The sequence below is a fragment of the Equus caballus genome, chromosome 28 (assembly GCF_041296265.1).
Source record: "Equus caballus isolate H_3958 breed thoroughbred chromosome 28, TB-T2T, whole genome shotgun sequence".
In the NCBI taxonomy this organism is placed as follows: Eukaryota; Metazoa; Chordata; class Mammalia; order Perissodactyla; family Equidae; genus Equus; species Equus caballus.
This window is the reverse complement of record NC_091711.1, coordinates 13,069,311-13,095,635: the sequence shown is the minus strand read 5'-3', so window position 1 is coordinate 13,095,635 and position 26,325 is coordinate 13,069,311. Positions and strand designations below refer to the sequence as shown.

Genomic DNA, 26,325 nt, shown 5'->3' with positions numbered 1-26,325 from the left:
ATAAGCACTTGATGCTAAGCAAAATAAAATATGGTGGTCCTGGGGCCGGCCCAGTAGTGTAGTGATTAAGTTCATGCATTCTCCCTTGGCAGCCATGGGTTAACAGGTTTGGATCCTGGGCACAGACTTAGCACTGTTCCTCAAGCCATGCTGTGGCAGCATCCTACATAAAATAGAGGAATATTGACACAGATGTAAGCTAAGGGCCAATCTTCCTCACACACACACAAAAGAAAAACAGGTGGTCCTACAACTGATCCAATTCTCTTTCTCAGGTATTGAAATATAAATAACAGAGATAAAAGTCACATGTCATAAGGTTGTGGGCCCTAGACCTTTGTAGTCACATAGAATTAGAGATGGCAGCTATTTTTCAGTTGTGTGCATGCTGTTAAACAAACAAAGAAAGCTATTCTACAAGAAGTAAGAAAATGGAGCAGATGTTCAGAAGGAAGCAAAGAAACAAATGATGGAGAGGATGCTTCACCACAATCTCGTTTCCATGACTACACCAATCCAATAACTTTTTTTATTTGTATTAACTTGATTAGAATTTTATTCCTTGACATGCAATAAGCCATGACTGAGACAGAAGGACTGAGAAAAAGGAGGATGACTGTGACGGTTATCCTCTGTGTCAACATGACAGGGCCACAGGGTGCCCAGATATTTGGCTAAACATTATTCTTAGTGCCCTGGTAGGAAGTTTCTGGATGAGATTAACATTTGAATTGGTAGACTGAGAAAAGCAAATTGCCCTCCCCAATGTGAGTGGGCTTCATCGAATCCACTGAAGGACTCAACAGAACAAAAAGGTAAGGAAGGGAGAATTCGCTGTCTTTGTCTGCCTGTCTTCAAACTGGGATATCAGTCTTCTCCTGCCTTCGTGCTTGGACTTAGACAGGAACTATACCATCAGCCCTCCTGGGTCTCAGCTTGCAGACTGCAAGACTTGCAGTGGCCTGGGTTAACTCCTCCGTGTGGATGACTCCAAGCGCTGCCCTCCACAGGTCAAGCTCATATATTTGATCTTGTAAAGTTAATGAGCCAAGGACTCAAGGAGACTTGGACAAGGGCTCTCAGTCAGCTTGCAGCTCTCGGGACAACGGCCTTCTACTAAGGGATACTATAAATTAGAGGGAGTCTACTTCTCCAAGGTCCCCGAACCATCTGTCTAGACATAGAAAAAAACTGGAGAACTCAGATGTATACATACAAAAAGATGTCACATTTTCCAAGAGAAAACCTTCTTGAAAGGTATTAGATAAGAGGACAGGAGAAAGTTGGGAGCAAGAACTAGAAAAGAAGAAATGGGGTGCTGTGAAATAGTCTCATGACCACCAAGCATCATGCTAACTCCAGCTCACTCTTCCGCTATCTGAATCAGATGCAGAAGACCCTGAAAATTAGACATCTATTACAGCACTCCACTGGGGGGAGTCGGAGCAACTTCAATGACACAGGGAAGTTGTGACAAGATTTGGGATTTGGGAGACCTTTTTTGGCACTGAGTGCCTTGGGGATAAATTTTTTTATGTAAAAATTAGGTGGTAGTATGCAGACAACAGCAGGTAGAAGCATGCTTGGATAGATTAGATTACTGTTCCCAGTTCTTCATTCATTCCCTCCTTGTGATAGAATTATATGTCTTCCCTTTTCTATGTGCTTTTCAATACCTCCCACTGGAGTAGAAATAGTATATTTCCCCTCCCTATTATTTATTTATTTATTTATTTATTTATTTGCTGGGGAAGATTTGCCCTGAGCTAACATCTATTGCCAATCTTCCTCTATGTTGCGTGGTCACTGCTGAGTGGTGTAGAGTCTGGGAACTGAACCCAGGCCACCAAAGCTAAGCACGCTGAACTTAACCACTAGGCCATGGGGCTGGCCCCTCCCCTCCCCATTGATGTTTGAATTGGTCATGTGACTTTCTCTGGCCAATGTAATATTAGCAGACACAACTCTAGCAGAAGCTTTAAATGTGCTTCAGAGTTTCAGATTGTCCCTTGCACTTCTGCTATCCACCAGAAGAATATGTCCTATGTAATCACTCATCCAAAGAGAATGAGGAAACATGTGGAAAAGACTGCAGCCTAAAATAGCCTCCAAGAACTGACTCACATGGACCAGAAAAATTGACATGTGGTATGCCATTGAGATTGGGAGTTGTTAGTCATGTGCAACATTGTTGTTGCACTAACCTGACCCATTTGGAAGAGTCAATAAACTCAGTGCTTCAGCAGATGGAGCAGTTAGGGGAGGTGACGCGGCCCTGCCCTGGCTGGCACTGGAGAAGGAGGGCTCTTCGGGGTGCTCTTCCACCAGGTCTGGAAGAAAGCATCCAGTTCCACTTTCCTTCCTGGGTTATGCCTAAGAACTACTACTCCTGGGAAAACAGATGGGAGAGGGCACGGGACTGCAGCATCTCCATAGATAGAGGGAAACTGATACCCACTTTTTCCTGGTAGGACAAAGATAATTCTTGCTCATCTTCTATGTTAAATTTAAACATCACCCCGGCTGCGTAGCCTTTCTCCAATACTGAGTTACTCAGCCTTCTCTGGGATGTATCTTCCATACCAGTGTCATTGCTCTCAGCACAATAACTTACGTATTTCTTTCTTTATGGGCCTGTCTCACCTGCTGTGGATTTTTGAGGGCATGGGACATATTTTAATGTCTTCCTTTCCTCATCCTCTCAAAAATATTCTTTAATTGAGTAAATTAATGTATGCTTCTGTTATAAGACCCTTGGGGAAATAGAACTTTCAAAGCCTCTTTTTTCGTATTTTATGCATGGCCTGATCCAGTGGCCTGGGTTAACTCCTCCGTGTGGATGACTCCAAGCGCTGCCCTCCACAGGTCAAGCTCATATATTTGATCTTGTAAAGTTAATGAGCCAAGGACTCAAGGAGACTTGGACGAGGGCTCTCAGTCATTGACAAATATCTCTTCCTTTGTATTCTGAATTCAAGTTGCAATTACAACAGTTTTGAAGATGAAGAAAAAGGAAGACTACACAGAGCAATGGATAAATCACAGGTCGTATCTTCACAGAGAAAGGCAGAACATTGACCATCTCCTCCCTACCTTTCCTTGTTTCCTAAGAGTCACTTTTACCTGTGGAAACATGGAACTGAAGCTGGGCACTAGTTCACGTCTCAGGAAATTGCACTCTTGCTCTCAACTACCGCTTGGCACTTAGCATTTAACTAACTTACATTGCCATTTATCTTTTATGAGTCTGCCTGTCACTTCTACTAGATTAGTAGGTGATTGAGAGCTGTGATCCTGACTTACACATCTTTGTGTGTCTCACAGGCCCTCAAACAGTGTTGGATATAAACTAATGCTTAACGAGTACTGTTATTGCTGATGGTAATAATGACGTTGATAAGCATCTCCCTTTCCTGATATGTTTATAGAGGTTGGTGGGTGGATTGGAGGGTGGGATGGCGTGTGATAGGAAATGAGGATAGAAAAGGAAGCAAAGTCCAGATCATGGAAAGCCTTACGTTTCAGGCTTAAATAAAGCGAACTTGCTCCTGGAGGCAATTGAGATCCATTAGAAGTTCTAGTGACCATTTTCTTAAAAAGCTCTCTGATAACAAGATGCTACATGAAGTTGAATTCAACATTTCAGAATCCAACAACTGGCTTACTTCCTGGTTTGAGTTTGATTGCTTCCATCTTCACACAAATATCTCCCAAAGAACTCTCCTTTTCATATAGATGAGACAACAGAAACCCCCAGACGCAGGCAGAGGGAAAAAAATAAGAGATAATGAAAATCATAAATAATTATTAATATAAGTTCTGGGGCATTTACTATGAGTAAGCACTATATTAGGTGGAATGAAGATAAAACATATATAAATCATCTCTTCAACTAATTTTGTGAGCACTGTAATTCTAGGCAGAAGAAATAAGGAAATGAATATGATAGCCTCTCTCCTCAAAGATTATAGTCCACAGAGGTAAACAACATTACAAATAATCATAAAATTCATTATTTAATTGCAATTGTGGTGTGTGTGCTCAAAGAAAGTAGAAGATGCCCTGAGAGAGTCTTGCAGGAAAGGGGCGTGTCAGGAACGACTTCTAAGGAAAGGTTCCTTTTAAATTGAGGACTGGAGTTGGCCAGAGAGAACCAAAATTTTACCAAGTAGAGAAAACAGCTTGCGTAGATGCCTTGAGAGGAAGGAGCTTGGTAGGTTAGAAGAAATAAAGGGCTTAGTGGGGCCGGAGCAGAGTGAGCCAGGGAGAGAATGGTGCAAGGCTGGGATGGGGAGCAGCAACGTGAGGCCATTCAAGTGCTTCCGGCCATTGTAAGAATTCTGGACTTCACTCCAGGAAGAACAGAAGCTAGTGGAGAGTTTGGAGCAAAGGAGTAACATGCACATGATTTTATATGTATATGTTAGTGTGTGTGTGTGGGTATACACACATACGTATGTATGTACAAATGCACACACATAATATACATAGAGATAAATGCACACATATGCTTATTATAAATTATGTATATTTTATTTATCTATTTGTTTGTTTTAAGATCACTCTGTACTCAAGGAAAACAAAGGTAAATTCAGGAAAACAGCCACAGGAGATGACTGTAGTCTGATTAAGAGACGATAGTAATTTGGACTAGGATGGAAGATGTGGGAGTTGAGAAAAGAAAGTAATTCAGGAAACATTTTGTAGCTAGAGTAACAGAATTTGTTAGCTAATCAGACATTGGGCCTGAGAAGAAAGAGGATGTAAAGGATGATGTTATCTGGCACGATTAATCGAGTGGATGGTGAGGTCATTTGCTGAGATGGGAAACACCAGAGAAAGAGCAAGTTTGCACCAATGTGAAGTCTATAGAGAGCAGTTTTGTTTGTTTACTTAAAAGGATACAGGTAATTATTTAAAAGCTGATAAGGATACCACAGAGAGGGAGATATTGAAAACACAGTGATAGAGGTTACTCAACAGAGAACATTTCTTGAGCAGTAGGAGAGCCTTCTCTGAAGGAGCATATAACCCAGAAGGTGAGAGAAGTTAAATGTATGCAATGGGGATAATACTTTAAATATATAAATATTTTTGCTCTTTTGCAATTTCATGTGTATGACCTTCTCCCAAGTTAGAATGAGGCATGCATCTGCCTTGGGGATTCAGGTTATTTCAGCCAGGAAATGAGGAGGAAAAAAGAAAATATAAAATTCAGGTTCAAACATACAAAACAGGATTTGTTTGTGTGCAAAAAGACAATAACTTTAAAAGCCAAGTTTTTGCAAGAAAAAAGAAGATTTTCTATACTATTTATCTCCCCCTAAAATATATCAAGGGCAGGACTGAGGGACTGGATCGTAGAGTTTTATATGATGGAGTTCGCAGTGAGGCTAGAGGAGGAAGTCGTTAAATCCCATCTCTCACAGCCGGAGGGACTATGGGGAGGAGAACGGATTGGAGGCCTGAAGGAAGGTGGCTCCACAGCAGCCAGGCTAAGGGAAGGAGCAGAGTGTTGACAAGCAAAGGGAGGACCTGAGTCTAGCTCTCCTGCGCAGCCCTCAGTGCCACTTGGCAGATGAGACCACATGCCTCCATGGGACACTGTGGAAGGCGATGAAGGGTCAGACCTCAGAGCTGCAAGAGGGCCGCCATCTTTAGAAAGAACCACCTTGGAAGCAGAAGTCTGCAGGTCAGACAGTGTGGCCAGGGATTCACAGATGGACTTCAGAGGGTTCCACAAAGCCAGTGCGAGCTGAAATAGAGCCCAGAATCATCAGAGAAATAACCAGATGAACAAAGCAGGAGTAACAGCAGCTTCCATCAGCAGTTGCTAACAACAGCAGGACACTAGGGATAAGACCAATTGTACAGCAGAGGTCGCTAGCCCAAGCAGAAGCCCAGACCAGCCCCTTGTGGCAGAGACCACACTCCTGCAGAGAACACTGTACAGACCTAAGAGCCAGCCTCCCAAAGACACACAAGGACAAGTGAGCCATTCCCCACCCCTAGATGAGGCGGAAGGGACAGGAATTCTGAAGGACATTTCTCTAAGCCATCCAAATAAAGCAGTGGATATTGGTGATACGTTCATCCACAGAAAAAATAGAGACCTTAATTGTTCATTGCACATCTGAGTGTGGTGTTGGTAAATCTGAGGCCCCACTACATTTATAAATAATGACATTATTACCTTGACTGTGATAGATGCCATGTGAAGTGGGAAGCTGAAAAGCTATAGCATTTTAGAAGACAGAACTGAGACGTGCCGGGGACAATTGCATTTACTACATCCTGTGAAAGACCAGAGGAGAGAAAATAAGCAATGGATAGGGGAATAGGGGCTGCAGCCCAGTGCTCACAGACACAGCAAGGCCCCTACTCCCCATCTCATCCACACACATCCCCTGCACACCAAACACCAGGGGCAACTCGGGAATCCACCTCCAGATCCCACCTCACTCGTTAGTGGAGAAAGAGCCAGATTGAGCTCCCATTATTTAAGAGACTGGAACCAAACCTTCAAGAATGACCTTTTGTGCACTCAGACTGGCCAGAGCAGGCATGAACAGGCATGAAAATGGTGTGAGATGCCACAATTCTCAAGAATATCCTTTTTTGTTGTTGTTATATCCAGTAATGTGCTGATAAATGCTTAACAACCAGCTCAGAGGAAAGGGGAGGGCCCTGATTTACAGCCTTTGCAGATTTCCATGGTGTAAATACTCCCACCATGATCAATTTGAGCTACCAATGTGACGTCATAAAATTCCTGCAAATTTACTCATTGGCTTTCAAGAGCCAGTAGGAGATGGCCCCAGCACACCACTGTGACCCAGTTAAAGAGCCATGAGAGGGCATTGTCTATACCAAAATCTAATTTTTTTCATTTATTTGTTTATTTTTAGATTTACATCATAATATATTTCTAATTCTGCGTAGATTACATCATGTTCACCACCCCAAAACTAATCATAGTCCATCCCCTCACATGTGAGCTTAATCACCCCTTTTGCCCTCCATGCTCCCCCCTTCCCCTATGGTAACCACCAATCCAATCTCTGTTGCTATGTGTTTGTTTGTCGTTGTTTTTATCTTCTACTTATGAGTGAGACCATATGGTATTTGATTTTCTCTCTCTGACTTATTTCACTCAGCATAGTACCCTCAAGGTCCATCCATGTTGTCACAAATGGCCAGATTTCATCACTTCTTATGGCTGAGTAGTAGTCTATCATGTATAAATGCCACATCCTCTTTATCCATTCATCTTGATGGGCACCTAGGTTGCTTCCAAATCTTGGCTATTGTGTATCATGCTGCAATGAACATAGGGGTGCAAGTATCTTTATGCCTTTGTGTTTTCAAGTTCTTTGGATAAATACCCAGCAGTGGGATAGCTGGATCATATTCAAAATCTAATTTGAATGGACCTCACCAACTGGTGAGTTTTTACCTGCACTTCTACTAATTAGTACACGTTGTGAGCCTCCAAAGGTTTAAGTCAAATATTAGTTTGAATTAAATTGCATAGATTTCATTTTTATTTAAGCTAGCTTATATCCAGGAAATTGATTTCCCTTTCACCTGAGCTTATATCTTATAGGGTAATTTTTCTTCAATTGCGCTATGACTTCACCAGAAACAAGACCCTTGTAACAAGTACAGAAAAGCCCTCTGCTGGCTCCCTTTTGAAAGTCAACATGCATGCTCTCAGGCTCTGGAGCTTTCGTTTCCCTGAGTTGCCAAGCTGAGCCAAACTGCAAGTTCTGCCTTAAAATGCCATTAAGATAAGAATGGCCTAACTGTTTCTACTAGATTTCATTGTTAAAACATGAGACTCGTCAGTGTATAAATCATATCAAAGCACATTATTCAAAAGATTAGTTATAACAGCCTGAAGAACCTTTTATAAACATCAAACTCCTTTTTAAAAGTTATATTCTGAGATATAGAAAGGAGAGTGAGTGTCTACTTGCTGGCTGCATTAAAAGAAATTACATTAAAAAGAAAAATGAGGTTTTTGGAACACATTTTCTAAACAGCAGGGTTAAGCCAGATGATTTTGAGAAGGCATTTGATTGGGGGAAAAAATTTTAAAGGCCTGATTATTTCACTGTTATTTTAGTCTGACTCACATAATTCTGTTGCTTGTTACTTATACTGCTTTACCATTTTGGAGAATTTTTCCTCATTTCTACTAGGAAAACAAGCAACACTTTTATTCATTTTATATAACATTTAAGATTTAGGCAAAAACCTGAGCAAAATAAATCAGTATTACTTTTCTCATCAGAAAACATAAATGTAAATGCTATACTAAATATAATTTTAGAGTGCTCTCTGGTATAATATTATATAAGGGAAAACTTTTCTTATTTAGGCAACAAATATTTATTATAATGTTGTCACATTATTCTTAGTAGAATTCAAAATTTGTCATTGCTCAAAAGATCCAGAACATAGTACTCTGATTATGTTTCTGGTCAGGGCAACTAGAAAGGAGTAGTTTTATTTTTTCTATATGAATCAGTCTTAAGTTACTCTTGGTGACTTAAGGTGACTCTGTTGGGTGATTTAATTTGCAATAAGAAGATCTGGCTTCATTGTCAGGTGGATGGTAGCTGGTGGATTCACTTAAGGTTCTTTAGTTGCAAGTATCAGAAACTTACTCTGGCCAACTTAGGCAAAAGGACAATTATCAGAAGGTTGTTGGAGATTTTATGGAACTAATAGGAAGATTGAAGAATCATGTTTAGGTTTTGTAGTACGTACATATACCAAATCATTACATTAAACTTACACAATGTTATACATCAATTATATCTCAATAAAGCTGGGGAAAAAAAGAATTATGCTTAGTAAAATGAATATTAGATTATCACCTAAGACAAGTGAATTCCAATTGTTTCATATTTCCTTACAAAAACTCTGCTTAAGATTTGAAGTCCCCTGAGTGTCTGATTGGGTCACATGCCTCACCCTTGGCTATCCAGAAGGTGTTTCAAGGGACACCTCGGCTGCCATTACTAGCTTTCCAAACTTCCATACACTTGGGGGAACATAATTCCCAAAAGAAAATCGGTGTTGCTAGGAAGAGGAAATAGATGCTAGACAGCTAAAACAATAAAGCTTTGCTACACTGCTTATTGAATTTTGTCTGTGCCATCACTAACTCCATCAATATAAGAGAAAGACAACTACTTCTCTGGGTCTCAGTTTCCTGTTTTGTAAAACGAGGAGACTCCATTAGTTGACTTCAGATTTCCTTTCTATATTTCACATTCACCTTTACTCCTTAGGCAAACAGTGAAGCTCCCTTTGGAAAATGCATCCATCTAGACAAAGGGACCTCTCCGAGCCCATGTAGTTGTCAGTCCTCACCATCCCTGCCTCTCAGTTATGCTCAAGTCTTCAGAGGACATCTGCAGCTTTCTGGCACTCGCACTTGTCCAAGTCTCCAGAACGCAGTGGATCTCACTTGGAGGATTTAAAAGTCAAGTACATTTTACTCCAGCACACGTGAGGATGAGTTCTGTTGTCTGAAATATAACATTTCCTTTACTGAAGAGTAGATGTTCCAGGAAATACTTGCCAAAGTTAAGAATAAGATTCTTTAAATTATTTTCTGCTTAAAATGAAGTTCTGAAGTTCCTTTCACAAAAATAAGACTTATTTATCTTAACAAAGAAAAGGCCTGGTGCTCCATCTAGAGGACGTTCTGTATTTTCCGGATGAAGGGGTTTGGAGGGACCCTTAGTGACGCCCAGTCCTCTACGTCTTGCTGTGCTCATCTCACCGACGAATCCCATACCGCGCAACGGGGTGGCCATTTCCCTTATCTCCCAATTTCAACTACTTGCTGAATAATAACTTTCTTTTTTACTCATGAAATATTTGGGTACATACTATGTACTCACTGTGCTTACTTTTGGGAGTCTCATGATTAAAACAATTTAAACATAATTTCTAACAACCACTTACAAGTTTATTATCATTTTCATCAACTATCAGAAGGTTTTCTTTTTAATTTGACAGATATTTCCCCTAATTTAAAATATAATAATACATTGGACAAAAATATACATGTCCTTTTTCCCTTAGAATTATACAGCACTTTCCTTCCAAAAGACCTGCCCTTTAAGAGAATGTACCATTTTTATTTTTAGTGACAAGAGTTTCAGTTGGGTAATGCTTCACAGAACGTTGGAGAAACTTCCTTTTTTTGTAAAATCCAGGATCTTATTTTAGTGAAAGCAATGTTTGCAGCATGGCAATTCACTTTTAACCAAATGGAGCACACACATAGCCTCTATTTTCCCATAAAATTCTGTGAGAAAGTAAGGTCATATGGTGAAGCAAAAAAGGAGGGACTAGAAATAAGGATCTGGGAGAGAATCCTGGGAGGGGTTGGCTGGCTGATCTTGGCCTGTGGCCATCTCTGTCAGGACAGTGTAGCTAACCACAGCGGGACAAGCAGCCTGGGCCCTCATGTTACTGCACTGGTTTTGTTAGAGGTAGAAAGCAACGACACAGCAAGGTCTGTGAGAACGGAAGCATCACTGAGCAAAAAGTTTTACTCTGGGGTCTGACTTGTTACAGGGGTCTCATCAAAAAGTTCACCAGGTCCTCAGGGTATCCAAGAGAGAAAAACAATGTATCAGAACTTCCAAGACACACAGGCCAGGGAAGCAGATTTTCCCATAGAAGGAAAGAGCCAGGGGGAGCGGACTCAGTCTCCTTACCTCTTTCACAAACAATTTGCTACATATTCTTGAAAATAAATTGTGGTCCTTCTAATGGATGGCTAATGTAGTAATTTATGCAGAGAGATGAGTTTCTTGAAAGCAAATCTGGACGAAATTTTATTTTAGAATTCCTTCATTGAAATGGAAACCTTGTTTAAGCGCACTATAGTATTTAAAGCCGGTACAGCAGTCCCTGTACCCTCTCTTGCCATGTGAACAGAGACCAGGATAATTTGGTCAGTGTCTCAGAGCTAGTGAGTAGCAGAGCTGGGACCCTCCCAGTGGCTGACTCCGTGCCATCATTCCTCCACATCTGTTACAATGTAGTCATTATAAAACTACTTTAACACCAAAGCCCTTACAGAACCACTTGCTGATAAAATCTTAATATCTCATCTCACTAAGAGGTCAACTGTTGGGATGCAGCATTCTTATTTTGAAGGAGAAATGACAGAACAAAACTTTATAAATTGTAACCAAATTTGGTTCTTTTGAGTAAATTTGAATATATTAAGAAACACAGTAAAGGGTTTTTAAAAATTCACTTAGTGCTTCCCTGCCTTGTTCCAAAACAGTATGTGGGCAGAATCCAATTATTTTAAAGTCATAATATAAAAACAAATTTAAGGATGTGGTATGGCCAGGGTGGATCTGTCCTAGAAGGTAAAGAGAGAGTGGCCTCCCACCTAGGGATGAAACTACCCTTGTCTCCGCCCAGCCCCCTCCCTGATGCTCTAAGAACTGGCCTGCCCAAGGTGGGGAGATGGCTTCCTCTGTGCACTGCAGCCTCACCAAGGCCGGCACCTCACCAGCCTGGGAAAAGCCTGAAGGATACAGTAAAGAAAGAACTATTTTTAAAAAGGGGCCACTAAGAATACTAACACTAAACGAAACTTGGATTGATTCTAAAACTGAGGAGCAACGGTTCGCTTTCCCCATGGTTTTGGCAAAAGATAAAGTCATGACTAGATTCTTCCCAAACTACGAATATTAATTTGATGCCAGTGATAACCTGGATGCCCAAAAGGAAAAGTAGACATCAGCTTTAATTATTTTTTATGCTTCTTTGAATTTCCTTTTATAACTTCTAAGCATTAAAATATTCAAAAAATAGCACTAATTGAAGCGTGTATTTTACTGGACTGGGGAGGCTCTTCGGTGGGTCACTTAAGATTCGAGACACGTCCTGCTCCTAAATAAATAGCTCAGCAAATATCAGTGTGCCATCGAGCAGCCTAATAAGTCACATCCAAATGTAATTTCAGTGACAATACTTGCTATTAATGCCATTATGTGCCAAAATAAATCATAAAAACAACAGCATTGTCAGATGCCCAAATTACAAAGACAGAGTCTATAATGTTTCAACCTGCTATAAAAACAGTGCTAGAGGAGCTGTGGCCAGCCCATCAAGAGGCCTGTCAACCTGCATCCCCTACTTCCGATCACCCAAGCTACACTGAAGGTCTAGTCAAACCTCAGGGAGTAGTAGAATCCAGATTTGGTGAGTCTTTCTATTATAGTCAGCTAGTTTCTATCTCTACTGAGCCTCTTCCCACATTTCTATCTGATTGTTTAGCTTCACCTCGAATTATTTCTAAGCAAAGAGGACCACCCTAGCAGAAAGATAGGAATCCATAGGCTTGCTGTCCTTGTGGAATAATGTGGTCCAGGTGCATCAAATAGTGGTTCCCAAACCCAGCCTGCATATTTAGAATTCGCTTGGAGAGCCCCAACCGGACGAATGAAATCCTGCTTTCTGGGTGTGGGACCCAGGCGTTAGTATTTTGTTTTTTAGGCTCCCCAAGCTATTCTAACGCAGCTTTGTGGATGGAGACACTCTCTGGCGAGCATTCAATGATACTGACTTTTGCAATCAATCCCTTTTGGTCATCCAAACAAACATATTCCAGTTTTAGAAGCCACCTAGAAATTTACTTCTTCCAAGAAATGAATTAACACTAAACAATTTTTGCTAAAGGGGGCAGGAGAGGTTAAAGGAAAAGCAAGAGCAGAAGAAAGCCAATTTCATTCTTATGAGACTTAACCAATTTCCCAGCTGCTGGGTCTTGTTTGGTCAATTGGTCAAAATTGGATTCTCTTTGTTTTACTAAGAAGCATGCTTGCTATCTATGCTTCAAAGAAAATAAACATTAAAGTTGAAGACAGTGTTGAGTAAAAAGATTATTCAACTGGGACTCACAAAATCTGGATCACGTTTAGCAGTTAATAGTTGTGGGACATGGGACCTTGAACTTCTCACTCTATGTCTCATTTTCCCATCAGAAAAATGGAAGGATATACTTCTTTCTTCCAAACTCTTTATTAATCTCAGTATCTATTTGTGATCAATTGATCAAAATATCTTAAAGGATGCATTGTTCTTCACATTGCCAAAAGTGGTGGTAGACTTTTTCCCTATGTACTTATATGATATTAGATTAGAGAGATCAAATTATAAAATCCTTAGAAGATTAAAAACAAATAAAATAATTAAAGCAGAGCTGTGGGAAAGCTTTACTCAGACTAAAGTACTGAAACGTCTGTGAAGGATCGATTGTTTATGATCCTGTTCTCTGGAGACTAAAATTCTTTGGATACACCAGATGGTTTTATTTATACAGCAAAAGTTCAGCTCTAGTGAGGTGCTGCTTGCAAATTCACACACAAATAAAAGAAACTGTATTTATGGATGTGTACATATCCTTGCTCGCAAGAGGGATTTTCCTTTGTTTCTTATGGACCTTTGAGCAAAGTTTATATTTACAATGTTAAGGAGAAGGCACGCCATATTGAAAAGGAACAGCAGTCTCCCAATATAGTAAGGTAATCCACAGAACCTAAAATTTCACACAGGAAAGTTGCAGACTTTTGTGGATCTCCTCTATCCAAATGTGGGACAAATCTAATTTAATTCCCTCTTTGATGTTCATATACAATCTTATCTTCTCAAATAGCATTACTGAAAATGAAAAAGAAACTCCAACCCTCTTCCCATCTGAGTATTTCAAGCTGCATCCTGTGTCCACTCCTGGCACTGAGTCAGTCTTGTCAGCCCAATTTAGAGCACGTGGCCGTGATCCAACTCATTGTGGCTGTTTGTGGTCCCTGGATCGGGTTTCAAAAAAGAAGGGGCAGCAATCCGGTGACCTTCTCAAGATAGTAGAGAGCAACTCTAGTCATGACTGACACCTGATCTTTTTGCTAACATTAGCTCGTAATCAAAGATAGTGCCAAGATTGCATCAGACGCCAGCCTACAAACCTTTCCGTCCTCCTCCAAGAGGTGTGGAGCATCCTGTCACCCGCTGAGTTTCGGTTTTGGAATGCCTTTCCCTTTCAGATCCAAGGAAGTTTGGTTTTATTGACATTTGAGATAAAGCCCAAGGCCTGCCTTAATTGAGCTTTCCTGTTATTTTTACAGTGCATGCTTATTACTATTCACTGTCTTCATACCTGGTGAGGTTCAATGTGATTCATAACAAAGAATGGTTATAAAGCTCTAAAATGAACAACCCTAGACATTCATATCATAATCAAGAGACCTCATTCACTTGGGATCTTTTTCTGTGCATCTCTCAGCCTGCCATCCTTTCTTAAAACTGTGACCACCACTCTTCCTGGGCTCTGAGTCATCTTCCCTCTCTACTTCTGCTGGATCTTCAAGAATGGCTGAGGTGGAGTCCCAAACTGGGAACCCAGCAAGATCTACAGAAGTACGCTGTACCTCCTAGACCAGGCCCCATTATTTCTTACTTGACCAAGTACCCAGTCTCAGTGTGAAGGAATGACCTTGCCACTTGCCTCAGTAGCCCTTAAATCAGGAAGCTGCCCTTAACCTTACAGGGGCTTTAGGGGATACTAGTTCTTTGCTCATCCTAGCTTTTACATAAAAGTCTGTGTTGAGGCCTGAAGATTTTTGGAGCTCTGGAAATGTTCAAAGTAACTGTTGGCTTTATTCCAGCTCTGAGTTTACACATAATATATGATTTGAATCAGTAGAGATCCAAGTTTTCTATACAGAATTTTATCTTCTTTTCATCTCCCTAAACAAACAATCTTTGAAGCTAGATAAAATGAGAAAAGAGGATGGAATTATTTCACCCTGCCTTGTTTGTTTTCATGAGGGTTCTAACCAAAAGGAAAAGATGAGTCATCCAGCATCATTCCCTATTTGGTGGTTTGAACTCTGGGCTATTTTAACCAAAAGAGGGCAGCACTCCATGAGTTTTGAATTCACAGAAGGAAAAACTCCAGTTTTTATTTGAACTCTTTACCTTAAGCAAGGCACGCACCCTGTGTGGCATGGAATACAGTGACGAATAAGACACAGCTGTAAACATGCTGGAACTGGAGAAGAAGAAAGCACCAGGGTAGCAGTTAGAACATAGCTATGTGTTGAAAAGTAGTGAAAGATAAATCTGGAAATAAAGAATGAGATTAGATTGTGAGGGTCCCTTGACTATCAAGCTTTTGTCCTTTATTTGAAATGAAATGGGGAGCCTCCCAAAGTTTTTGAGCAAGTGGGTAATAGGATTAGAACCCTGTTTGGGGAAGATACATCTGATAGGGATGTATTGGATAGATTGAGATGGGGTGAGACAAATTGCAGAGGGAAAAACAACAGATAGGAAAATAATACAAAGGGCATCCAAGAAGTGACAAAGATCTAAACCAGAAGGACAGTGGTAAGAATGGACCAGTGAGAGCTGATGGGAAAGGCACTGCAAAGGAGGAAAGAATGTTTTTATGGAGTAGACATAGGGAGAAAGGAACCAAGATAAACTCTAAATTTTACATATAAGAGTTGGGCACATGGTAGAACCTTTAACCAAAATTAGGAAGACAGGAGAAAAGACTTTTTCAAAACATTTTCCCTTAGGGAAGAGTGAAACATTACTATGTTGCCAAGATGCAAGAGGTGCATGGTGAAATACAGGAACAACATGACCCCAGGGACGATTCTGGAAAGAAGAAGTAGCCCAAAATGTTCATTTGAATATCTGGCCCACTTGTATATAACAGTGTTGGACCTTTTTGCCTATGTTTCTATGTTCTATTCGCTTTATATGACTCTCCTTATTTGCCCTTTTATTTTAATCTCTTTATATCTGTATCCTATGGTAGTGGCACCTCAAATCCTTTTGTGAATGAACTGGGATAAGAATCAATTAATCAATCCTCATTACTTCATTTTTCTACACACACTGCAAGGACACAGGCATCTGCAGCGAGCTCGTAGGCTCCTTATGTAAAACACATACCACTAACATTTACTGAGAACTAATGTGCTTGGCACCAAACTAAAAGCTTTGTACACATCACTTCATTTAATCCTATGATTCATAAAACAATTTTATGAGGTCATTCCATTATCCCATTTTACATATGAGGAGATTGACACAATGAAGTTAATTATAATATAGCAAGTAAGAGGCAGAGCTCGCACTATAACCAGGCAGTCCGACCTCAGAGTCAATGTCCCTGAACTACCCTGACCCACTGCCTCTCTGAGCAGATTGTCCTTATCATTGTGTCATCCCTATTCTCCCAGTTTCCTGTATGTTCCCTGTTCCACTTTAGGATGTCACTTTCTCATGTTGAAAGAACATTGGCCTCCAGAGCCAGTGTCTTCAACCAGGAAGCTTGGTTGGCTCTATGTATAGAGTATGAATTAGCAGGCTTAAGAAAAAGCACACTACTTCGTTTTTCTAAAATTGAATTAAGTCTGCCTCTGGGCCTCACAGATCAGGATAAATAAGTGATAGCCCGATACCAGTCATTTGGGAGACTCAATTCCTCCTTCTATGAAATCATACAAGAATCCTGGACTTACAAGATGTCAGAAAAAATAAAACAGAGAGGCCAAGGACTCATGCTTACTTTTGGCTCTCTCAGCCATCCAATTTGCCTGAAATTAAGCATTACGCATGGCCATGTCTTTTACAACTGCCCATGTGTTGATAACTACCACGTCTATAGCTTCAACCCACTTTCTTGTCTTGAGCTCCAGATCAATATATGTAATTGCTTGTAGCTAAGTCCACAAACACTACAAATTGAGCACGTCTAAAACTAAACTAAACTCATTTTTTCCTAATATACCCCTCCAACCACCATCCTGTTTCCTTTTCTATTTCCCATTTTAGGGGATGACATAATTACCCACGTAGTTTCCCAAGACCAAAAATAACTGGAGCCATCTTAAGAGTCCCACTTCTTTGAATCTTACATCTAGAATTTCAAGTCTGAGGAACCATAGATCACCAAACCCTAGGATTATACTGTCTTAAATTGTTGATGGTCACCTTTCTAGATAGATAGATAGATGATAGACAGAGAGATATATGCATACACACATACATACATATGTAGAAAGAGATACATAAGTATACACACATACAGATTTTATTACTGCATTAGTAAGACTGTCATCTCCAATTTGAGCTGTTGCGCTAATAACTTAATTGATCTCTCCAAGGCCATCATGTGTGTTTGCACTCTGCACAATCACCACACTTGAGATTGCTGATGAAAGCACCATTTTCATTATAGGCATTATAAATTTACATATTTTTTACAAAAATTTTCTCACTTCACAGTAAAATGTCTGTTTTAAGGTAATCAGTGATGTGAATATTTTCCAACAAATAAAGTACCTTGAAAAAGTGTACCCTTTTCTAATTTGCATAAAAGTTCCACATAGGCTAACAGTAGCCTTGGGTCTCCCTGCTTCTAGATGTTTCCTCCAAGCCATTCATGAGCTGCTGCATAGTGATCTTTCCAAATGCAAACTTTATCATGATTTTCCTTCAGTGGAGTACAAAAATCTTCATTATCTGCTTCAACCTACCTGCCAAGGTGAACTTTATGCTTCAACCATCCTGAGCTTTGTCACAATTACTCATAGGCATCATTGCACATCTCTGTGCATGCAATTCTTTCAGCTTATAACACCAAGCCACCCGACTCCACCCCATTCTACCTGGAAAACATCTAACCTTCCCTCCAGACCAGTTCAAGCATTTCCTTCTCTTTGAAGCCTTCTCTTCTCCACCCTAGACAAGATGATTGCACTCTTTTTTTGTGCCTTCAACCTACCTCTACGTCAACTGATCACTCTGTAATACAATTATCTGTAATACAATTATTTATTTTTTAACTGATCTCTTATAATAAATCAAGAACTCCTTGGTTTAGTATAACTGTGTATTATTTAACTTTTCCTATAGTGATGCAAATTGGCATAAAGGGAATTCTGTGGTCAAACAACTGGCTCACTGGCCCTGCTGCCTGCTGTCTAGCATGCTCTTTGAGCTATGCTGCTGCCCACTGGAAAGCCTGCACTTTGAGCTGTGCTGCTTTGTGCTGCATTTGCTGAGTCCTACTGAGCATCTGTCATAGATTTAACTGATCTAAGTAGGAAGTTTTGATAACTAACACTTAGGGAGAGGAGTATGGAATTGGGGCCCTGGGTCATGTGTCTTGGATAGACTTATCTGTGTATCTCAGATTGAATCATGCATCCAATTCCAGCATAAACTGTGACTGACACTAAGCTCAGGAGAGTAATTCTGACCCTGTTGACTATTCGTTGTATGTCTCAATCAGGCATTGACCCTAATTCTATAGAGAGCTCAAGAGAAAGGCTGATACTCTGTTGAATATACAGGCTCACTTACACTGTATTCAGACCACTTATGTTGGTCACCTATGTGAGCAAGAGTAGTTACCATGCAGCATGCTGCTTTCGCACTCCTAAAAGCAGACGGCTCATTAGGAGTGCCTTTGCTGATGCTATTGCTTAAGCCTCTATTGCCAGAAAATCCTGATCCTTGGGGCTCTACAGAAAACATCTATGGCAGTCCCATGGCACAACCAAGGTGTTAATTCAAAGTCAATGTAAACCTGGAGTCCTTAAACCCTATAAAGGAACCATTGCCATGAGGAGGCCCCTAATCCTGCTGACACTGATTAGAGACTCTTTAGAGGAAGAAACTTAAAATATGAGCAGGATAGAGAAGAGAATCCCCTACTCCCACTACAGTATATGTAATAACCACCACAAAAAACAAAAAACAAATGAAAAAACTTAGATATGGGGGAGAGGAAACAAAAAACTGGACAGAGGTATGTGATTTGACCTAATTGGAAATCCAAAACCCCAAACTAAAGGAATTTATACAATAAAAAGATAAGAGTTCTGATTGGCTTTTGGACCTCTACAACAGAGGACCTACTTTAACACCTGCCGAAATGTATGAATTGGCAAACTGTCATGACCTTAATCAATACTGGAATTCAAACATGAGATAGCACTAAATTTGAACAAGGTACCCCTTATACTCTGAGGAGAAAGTTTTACTAAACATAAAATAGAGGACAAACTCATATGCCCCACTTTAACCACCAGAAAAATTGCCTTGCCTAAATTCCTCATAGTCACGGCACACTGATGACATCCTTCTCCAAGGAGATTCCCTTGACACATTCATTCAGGACATGCAAATACTTACAAAGGAGCTCAAATAATAAGGATGGGCTATTGATGCATACATTGTACAAGGTCACAGCCCCTTGGTTAAATTCCTGAAAATTAGTGGGTAAGCCAAGGGCCACTCCAGCCCTGACAAGCTCAACATCTTTTAGGCCTTCTTGGGTTCTGAAAGCAACATATTCCTCATTTTAAAAAATTTTAAGCCTATTTATTCTGTTTCTCAAAAATTCACCCACCTTGAATGCAGCTCCCCACAACAAAAGACTCTAGAATCTTTCCAAAATGCAATACCATAGCACTTTCCTTAGTTTTCTCCCAAAGACCCCTCCATTGTAGAGGCTTTAGCAACCTCTAACGGAGTCTATGGACCATCCATGATGGCTATAAGTTGCCATGGACTTCTTGTGTTAGAAACTGCCTTCCTCAGCCACACTAGATTGCCCCATTAGAATGGCAATCACCATCTGCATACTGGGTCATCCTGGAAACAAAGGCTCTTAAGGCTTTGACCGTGACCCTCCATACTCAGCTTCCCGTTATGACTTGAGTTATGGAAGCAGCACCTTGCAAGCTCAGCAAGGCCACCAAGTCCTCCTTGCTTAAACAGAAATGGTATCCACAGGATGGAAGTAAACCCAGCCTTCTGGTATATCTCCCTTGCAGAAGAGCTTGTCCTCAGTCCCTCACTAGATACCACAGCTCTAGAGGAAGTCATACCTCTCAAAGATCCCTTGGCTACCTGAGGAGCCCCTTGGGAACAAGTGAGTGAACAGCAAAGATAGTTTGTATATTTTATGAGCAGTAGTGCCACCAACACATGATGGATGCTCACTGGAGAGCTGCTGCTTTAACTAGGATGTCCCAAATCATAGATGGGACTTAAGGGTCAACACAGTCCAAAACTTCATGCACTAGATGCCCTGGCCAACTGCTGGCACAATTTGCACATTTTTACAAACTCTTGAACCAATGTCATTGGTCTGTCCATCTAGTCCAGCAACAACAATTCCTTACTCAAGGTTACTTTTTTTAGAGTAAAGAACTCTGGGCATCTCTTGCTTCATAGATACCCAAAGTACAAATCAAGATCTCGCACGTCTTTTGCACATACTAAAGCTACAATATGAGGACTCACTAAAACACTCCTTATCCGCTTCAGAGTTCCAGACTTTAATGAAAGTAAGCAAGACACTCATTTCCTTTCTCAGAATACGCAATGCTGGGTTCTTGAAAAAGGCATTTAATGAAGCTTTTACCTCCCCTACTAGCCTCAGGCTACAGGGTTTATAGAATGTCTAATGACTGACTTAAACTCAAATTCAATTAAATGAAACATGGCACATTTCAGTCATCCGTCAAATAACAGGAGTGAGTTGTAATTAACAGTCTGATTCCATTTTTGATGTTTGACTGTTGAAAGCTTTCAAGCCTCATCACTCCAGCTTCCCCTTCTGTCCCACATGTGGGCAAGTTGATAAGAGAGCTCTCTCCTTTTGCTTCAGCAGGAAGTTCAAACCACGTAACCCTGCCCCAGAGAGTTGTTACTTTACCCCAGCCCCACCCCCTAATCACAATAAAAGCCAAGTCAGTTTCTTTGTCCCTGATCTCTCAAGCTATTTTCAGATCTGCCTGGGAGCCTGTCTTGCTCTGCTTAGAAAGCCTCACTGCGTGAGTAGTAAACCTTTTCACATCTACAATAATTTCTACATTCTACCTCAGGTCTCTATTGGGATGGGGGTCTTACCTGAAACTTCCACCTCAAAAGCAATAGTTAAAATAGAGTCATAATTTCCATACTAGAGAGAACCAGCTTTCAAAATATAAATGTACAAATGCAAAAAGATAAGGGTAGCAGGAAGATTGAAAAAGTAATATTACTTCTGCTACCAACAAAGTTGGACCAGATTTAACTTCCCAATTGAAACAACTAAAAACTTGTGCAAAACATGAGAAACAATGGACACCAATATTGGAAACACTGGACAATGATCGCTGAGGAAGGGGAAATAGTATGGTGAGCACTCCAATTGCCCAGTTTGCTGCTCGCATAGAGAGGGAGATTCCAGGCAATGTCTGGTAATCTCTCTGAGTTGAGGAGATAGGCTGAGAGATGGGGAGGCCAAGGCAGATAGAGTTTGCAAAGCAGAGTACTGAAGAAGGGAGAGCCGCACAGAGAGAGCTCCCCCGTAAATGTTCAGCTGAGTATTTGTTAGTGGATGCCTGTAAATATAAACTGCCTGATGCTGGCAAAAACAAAAACCACCAGAAAGGAACTGAGAGGACAATCTCCAAAAACTCACATAGGGCTAGGAATAGTTCGTGTTTCCATCAGACATAGTGGAAAAGCTTGTAATTTATAGGGCATTGGGTAAAGTACTCCGAAGAGTATTACCTCGGTAGTGGAACAAATTAATCCTAGACTAAATGTTGCTCTGATTCAACCTAACAAAGCTTAAAAGCAACCTCAAAAGGACACATATAATGTACGTAAGACCTGTACACTAAAAACTTCAAAACATTGCTGCAAAAACATCAAGGAAGATCTAAATAAATAGAGACATATACCATATTCATGGATCAGATGACTCGATATTGTTTAAATGTCATTTTTCCCCAAATTGATCTATAGATTAAATGCAATCCCCAACAAAATCCCAACACACTTTTTTGTAAAAATTCAAAGGATAGAGAATCACCAAAACAACTTCGATAAAGAAGAATGGAGTTGAGGCATTTATCCTTTTGGTTTCAAGACTTATTATAAAGTTACAATAACTAACACAGTGTGGTATTAGTGTAAAGATCGACAATGAGATCAGTAAAATGAAACAGAATACAGAAATGGACTGGTACATATATGATCAATTCGTTTCTAACAAAGGTGCCAAGGCAATTCAACGGGGAGATGATAATCATCTGAACAAATGGTGTTGGAACAATTGGATAGCCACATGATTAAGAAATGCACCTCAACCTTTACTTCACAACATAAACAAAAATTAGCTTGAAATGAGTCGCAGACCTTAAATTAAGAGCTAACATTTTTAGAAGAAAACTTAAGAGAAGATCATCATGTTGGATTTTGCAAAGATTTCTTAAATATAATGCAAAAGACACAAACTATAAAATCATTACATCTTATCAAATTTTAAAACTTTTACTCTTCAAAAAAATATTGAGAGAAAACATTTGAAAAACATATTTCTGAAAAACGACTTTTATCTAGAATATATAAACAGTTCTTATAACTCAATAAGAAAAACAACCAAGTAAAAAGATGGGCTAAACAACTGAACAGACTCTTATGGATGGCAAATAAGCAAATGAAAAAATTCTCAGCATCATTAGCCATTAGGGAAATGCAGATTAAGGTTAAAACGACTGATCGTACCAATTGTTGGCAACGACGGACAACAACTGAAATTCTCATACACGGCTACTAGAAGTGTAAAATGGGACAAAAACTTTGGAAAATACTTTGACAAATTCTTAAAAAGTTAAATGTACATCTACTATATGGCCCAACAGTTCCATTCCCAGGCTTTTATCCAAGAGAAATGAAAGCATCTATCCACACAAAAACTTATACAGAAATGTCTATAGATGATTTATTTGTAATAACCAGACACTGAAAACAACCCAAACTTCCATCAGTAGATGACCAGATCAACAAATTGAGGCATATTCATGTAATAGAATACTGCTCAGCAATAAAAGGAAAAACAATTGAAAGTGCAAGAACATGGATAGATGTCAAAAAAAAAGTATGCTAAATGAAAGAAATCAGACAAAAAAGAGAGCATACTGTATGTAGTTCATTTTTGTAAAATTCTAGATAATACAAACGAATCTATAGTGACAAAAAGCAGATCAGTAGTTCCTTAGGGAAGGGGTAGGGAGTCTTCAAGTGGGTAGGAGAGAGTGATTATAAAAAGGCGCAAGAAAACATTTGGAGATGATGGAAATGTTCATTATTCTGTTTGTAATGATGCTTTGATAGGTGTATACGTATGTTAAAATTTATCAAATTGTACACTTTAAATACATGTAGTTTAATGCATATCAATTTTATCTCAATAAAACTTTTTTAAAATGATACCAGACCCTGGCAGAAGGTATTGTAGAAGCGAAATGGGGCTTCAGCAAATGCAGTGCAGTCTGAAAACATCTACATCTCGGACTATGAATATTCCTGTTAGAAGATAAACACTAGTCGTTCAGCTTTGGACAAAAATTATAGCAGAGTAGGAAACTGGGACTGCTACTTTCTTTTCTAGCTAAAATGTTCTTATCTCCTCAAATAAAGAATGGTCAGTAATTGTAGATATTGTAATTAGTCACCTACAAGCCTATATTTACTATTTAAAAGACCTATCTTTAAATTATTATAGCTTTATTTTGTGTCTTCAAAATCAGCCTCAATTCTTCCCAAGTCTTATTTTAAAGAACTCCATTCAGTCATTGTGAAAACAGATGTCTATATCTGAGTAGCCGCAATGAAACTTCAGTCTTTGTCTTGGTATAGACAAGGGCTACTCCTGACTGAACAAGCCAGGAGACCAGTCACCCTAGAATCAGTGCTGTCACTAGCCCCCAGACAAGGACCATACCCGAAGTGGAGTTGCCGAGCCACCCAGTCTGACGCAGGTGACAAAAGAAGAGTGCAACGTGAGAAAACTTAGAGGCAGAACCTGAGGATGCTTGGAAAGAAAGATTTGCTTTCCGAGATGAAGGACTACAAGTTCCTCTGCATAAAAATGCGAAGCATGCCTATTTCCTTCAGCTCTGTAATCTCTCTAAAGAGTCTTAATCAGAGAGGCCTCTAACAGAACAAGGCAATGCTCGAGGTTACTTCAGTAAATCCTCTTGGACCAACACTGGTTTACTCTTAGAGACATAGTTCAGTACATTTTCCTGTGTAAGAAGCTTTTGTTTTGAATAATATAATTTTATCAGTTGTTTTAATATGCCAATATTATTTTCAACTTGTATTCATCTAAGAGCTTCATACCTAAGGATAAGAAATTTGTATCTAACACTTTGAAGATAGATGTCTTCTGAAAGCCTTAATTTTCATATATAGATATTAAATTAAGCATTACATCACTTAATTCTACTACATAGATCTATGTCTGTGACTCAGATACTTCCACATTTTTTGTTTCCATTGAGAATGCATTTGGAGAATGGAAGACAGACTTACCAACTTTGTGGAAAACTGTTCTGTTCTTTGATGTCTTCTTCTATGTTCTTCTATGTATTTGGAGCCAAATTTGTATTTTTAATAAGAGATCCTTCTTTGTTCTTTGCCTCAACAGATTGGCAAATATTGATGAATTTTTCTTCATTTTGAAAACTTTTCCAAGTATTCTACGTGTGTTTGTTTGCTTGCTTTTTTACCACGTCTGAATTTCCTTCATCCTTAGCATTAACTGAAGATGAACTACAAGTCCAGTGCCATGGTAAGTAATGATAGGTGGGCAACACGTGGATAAAAAAGATTAATTAATCTATACCCTCAAGGAGTATTCTAATCTAGTGGATGTATGCATACAAATAAATCACATGTGATGAAGTGTCTTTCTTTCTTCTCACTGAAATCAATGGGAAGCTGAAAAGAAACACAGAAATTTGGAAAGGTAACTAAACATAGTATCTTCCAAGATTAAGCTAACAGAGCTGGGAGATACGTAAAAGAGAGGTTATGAATCTTATAAGGTAGAGATTGATAAGAGCTTAACCTGAATAGTATAAGATGACTTTTAAAAATGCTCAGGGAAGTCAGAAAAAATAAGATAGGAAAAAGCAAGCAAGTCAATTCTAGGAGGCATTCCCAATGTCCTCCCACTCCCCTCCTGACCTGCAGCACTGGCAGCACCCACCTCCCCAGAGCCAGCCCACGAGAAGACCAATGACTCCCATTGCCAAATCTTCACCTGTATGATTTGAAAGATATAAAGGCAAGGGCCTTGGTAACCGCTGGGAGAAGAGCTGTGACTCGGAACAGGAGGAAAACAGAGACTTGGAGGTGGACAAGAGAAGTGAGAAAAAGACAAAAACATGATGTGTTGGAGGGAAGAGCACTGGTAGAGGAAGAAAGAGAAGGAGAATTACAGACAGAAGATGGATTTTTATTTGGTACATGGGGATGAGTTAGACTACGGGGTACAACATGTAACTTTTCACAAACATGCCCAAGGTGTACGCTCTAGATTTTTATCACTAGAAGCATTGATCAAAGAACTGTTTGAACATTCTTCAGGATTCTGTGTTTATGTTTAGCTGGCAAAGAAGAGTCAGTAGATGCCGCCTCCACCACAACGACAGACCTCGGTACATTGAGCACCTGTAGGAGTAATAGAGTACAGAAAGAAATCATTCAGGGAAATACCACAATCAGAGAATTTGCAAAACTGTCTCCTCTGACCATTGTTTGCCTTACCCAGAGTTAAGCTACCAATGCTCTTTTGGGCCCAAAGAAAAAGAGTTATAGTTGGAAATTACTATAAAGCAATAGTTATTAAATCACATAAGAGAAGCATAATATACTTTGGGAGCTCAAAGATGGAGAAATCCCTTCTCATTATGGTGATCAGGGAAAGCCTCATGAAGAATATGACATTTGAGGAGGATAAGACTGACAGATTGAACTAGGAAAAACGGCATTCCTAGTAAAGGAGACAGCAAAAGCAGAAAATCACACAAGTGTGGCTAGAACACAAGATACATGAGGGAAGTCTTAGAAGATGAGGCAGCAAAGATAGAATTAGAAAATATTCTGGACTAAATAAAACAAAGCTTGTGAGATGCAACCAAAGCAGTTCTTAGAGAAAAACTTACAGCATTAAATGCTTATCTTAAAAAGAAGAAAGGTCTAGTTTCTGCCATAAGAGACTAGAAAAGCAAACTAAATCCAAAGCAAGCAGAAGAAAGGAAATAAAGATAAGAGCAGAAAGCAATAAAGATGAAAAAAGAAAAACAATAGAGATATTTATAGAACCAAAAGACAATTCTTCAAAAAGATCAATAAAATTGATAAACCACTAACCAAATTGACAAAGAATAAAAGAAACACAAATTA

General features: G+C 39.6%; 1 protein-coding gene across 3 annotated transcripts in view; it reads right to left on the bottom strand.

The window, feature by feature from the left end:
- Positions 1-24,855, bottom strand: part of OTOGL (otogelin like) — a 172,294-nt gene extending 147,439 nt beyond the window's left edge. For all 3 annotated transcript variants that reach the window (XR_011433512.1, XR_011433513.1, XM_023631363.2), the window contains exon 1: positions 24,448-24,855. The gene's annotated coding sequence lies outside the window, so the exon portion shown is untranslated. The remainder of the gene's footprint in view (positions 1-24,447) is intronic.
- Between the last annotated feature and the right edge of the window lie 1,470 nt (positions 24,856-26,325).